Source organism: Halyomorpha halys, unplaced genomic scaffold (assembly GCF_000696795.3).
Source record: "Halyomorpha halys isolate HHAL.00 unplaced genomic scaffold, Hhal_1.1 Scaffold631.1, whole genome shotgun sequence".
In the NCBI taxonomy this organism is placed as follows: domain Eukaryota; kingdom Metazoa; phylum Arthropoda; class Insecta; order Hemiptera; family Pentatomidae; genus Halyomorpha; species Halyomorpha halys.
In genome coordinates this window covers 304,333-307,575 of record NW_027109839.1, presented here as the reverse complement: position 1 = coordinate 307,575, position 3,243 = coordinate 304,333, and positions in this window count along the sequence as shown.

Genomic DNA, 3,243 nt, shown 5'->3' with positions numbered 1-3,243 from the left:
AACCGTCATTATTACTCGAAGTAAGTTTATATATATTATATATAATATCATGTCATAAATAATTCCAATTCAAATAAAAATAAATATAAATAATGGTGTAGGCAGTGAAGCATCTATTTAATGATAGGATGCCAGCTTACATTGAAGTTGTTATATATACTATTTTAAATTAAATAAAATAAGAAATTAGTAAGAAAATCGTTTTTTCTAAGGATTCAGGATAAGAATTTAATGTTGCAAAAAAACCTTTTTAAGGCTCAAAATCACAATAAGAAGTAATTTCGGTCTTACTTGTTCTACATAAATCAAACAACAATTTTTGTTCATCATATACCATTTTTTGTGAAGGTAGATTGTAATGCAAACCTTCGTTAACTGGCAAAGTTTCCCCAAAAACTGTTCTGGTGAAAATCGGATAAAAATATTTTAAATAATAAAATATTGATTATCTAACGCGGAACTTATCAGCCTCTACGTTGCTTTGATTCCTCCCGGAAATTGAGATGTTAATTCAGACATGAGAGAGGAAATAAATAAAAAATAGTTAAAAATAAACCTACTATAAATAGATAAACTCATCACTTTTTAGTTGGCATAGAGAAAACCGGGCAAAGCCTTGATATTTATGGTGCCGACGACTATTTGGCATTGTCATGCAAATCCCTGGTATCAGTTGTAAACAAGACCGAGGACCCGGATTTATAACAGAGGAAGAGGAAACGTGGGGAGGAGGGGGAGCCCCGGCCTAACTGAGGGGGCTGTGGGCGGCACCACTGCTTTTTACATGTCCTGTGGCTACGGCTTAGGGGGGCCGTTACGGGCTTTACGGAACACAGCGTCATGTTCCTTGTCCCAAGAACTGAACACTTGTCCAGCAATTTAGGAGTTTCTAGTAACAATAGGTATTATCAAACAGACAAATTGAGGAGTCGTTCAGCAACTGAAGTTGTCATGATCACATAGGAGGCCTATATATCCAACAAACACACAAAGGTTCAACACCAGATTGACAGCCTGTGGAATGCGCTTTTCTGTACGTCATCTACAGATAAATCGTAAAATACTGAGAAGTATAACAGTTTTCTCAAGAATTTTTTATATTTCCTTATTAATTGTAATTATCTGTGTCCTAAAACTGTTATCATTAGTTCACTTTTCTAGAGACATCATGTGCGTTCATTAGTTACCATTTGTTCCGGCCAACATAAGTTTAGTAATCGATTAAGTAACAGATGTAATAAAAAACAAAACAAATCTACTTTCTGTTGTTTTATACTTCAGAGGTACGCGGTCTCACTCGAAGCAGTTTTATTAGCCAGCAGTCTGGCCATCTACATCTTTTTAGCGGGCGAGCTACAATTTTGGCTCATTATTGATCTCCCTCCAAGAGTACAAGAACAACCTACCCACCGGGGCCCCATCAATCACCCACGGTGCTATGAAGTCATTTTATATTATAGATATGAAGACGCTTTGTTCTTTTTTTTCTAGTTTGTTTATTTTGTTTTCAAATAGCTTTATTTTATTATGTTCAATTATTCAAAATACAACAGTAACAAAATTCGAAAGTTCATTTCTTTTATTATCATTACTCTTCACGGTTGGGTTAGCAAAGGTTCCTCTTGAACACCTACGCGTCGTATCATAATATATTAGAAGATAGCGTTGGGTTATTTATGCACCAATGGAACAGAAATAAACAAAGTATTTAATAAACAACCAGAGAGATATGAAGAACTCAATGATATTACGAATAATAATAATTCAAACTATAAGCATGATTCAGGTTGATTGTCTCACCAAACATATTTTTACATTATACACCGCTGGGTGGGTGAAGAAGCTGCAGGTATTGTGCGAAGGTGCAGGTGATGGGAGAACGTAGTGGCTGTCATCTCTTTCAAGTCTACCTGTCTGAATAGAGCTATGTTATCATCAGCGTCAAGGACTTATTTGATGTGTTGTTTCCAAGTTCCCAAGCCGAAGTCTCAAAAAGAAGTCCTGTCCTCTTCAATCATCCAGACAGAAGAGTCCTTAAGTCTGTCTTCTTTTAAACGAGTTGCTTAAACTAGTATCTCTTCACTCTTCCATAAGAAGGACTTATCCATCGTCATAAAGGCTGGGCCAATAGTTCAGTTAGACACCGAGTGATTCAATTAGACCTTCCGGCCCACGAACTATCCTATAGTTATAAACTCCTTAAAAGTTCATTGAATTTCTATGAAGGACTTCTTGTATAATCTAATCAAATTACCCCTTTCGTGTAGTGTTTTCATGAGAAACCACTGCGCGTATGTACGAGTATGTATTTACCTAGTAGGTACTATAAACGATTAACATTACTAAGTAAACAACTAATAATAGACAAATATTAGATGTTTTAAAAGTATTCGGATTTTAATGTATTACTCGATTATTAAATCATTTAACAAGAACAGCGTTCTTAGCTGGGAATAGGAGGTTTAAACATCAAGAAGAGTCTACCAAGAACCAAATGGAACTTTAGAAGTAGATTGTAATCATGACACAAATGACCTTCGTAGTTGAAAAGTAATTAACCAGATATTACCAGCAGATTGCCGGATTAACCAAGATATCATGTTTCTTCTCGATGATTTGAGCCATTAAGATTTAAATATATGTAAAAATATGCATAACTTTGGACCAAGTATAAGATGCGATCCAAGACGACGTAGCAACTGCTAAGGAACGGAAGAGCCAATTGCCTTGATAGCAGAGGAATCAAGATCGTAGACTAACATAATGCAATTTATATCTTGACCTTTACTTCACTTGTACCTATAGTGAGTGCATTATTGGGCCCAATATACATTTCATTCTTTAATATAAATTATAATCAAAGAATTGATTTTCAACAAATATAGATATTCGTAAGATCTTGTGGATGCAAGGTGTACCGTAAGTCTGACAATATTTAAGAAGATTAAAGTAAACCTCAAAGCTATTGCAGAATAGGCTAAGGCTTGCCTCTAGATCAGGAAAAAAAAGTATTAATGTTTTCAGCCAAAATAATTACAAATTACTAAAATATACTTTCTATTTATAAAATCGTTAATTTTGGTGTAATAAATTCAATTTTCCTCAAAAAATAAAAAAAATGCTATGAGAAGGAGGTTTATTACAATGAAATTCATGTACAAAACAATCTAAAAAATAGAGTAATAATCAGGCATTAATTTTAATTTTATTAGTATAATACTAAGTATTAAGTATTTTTTAAAA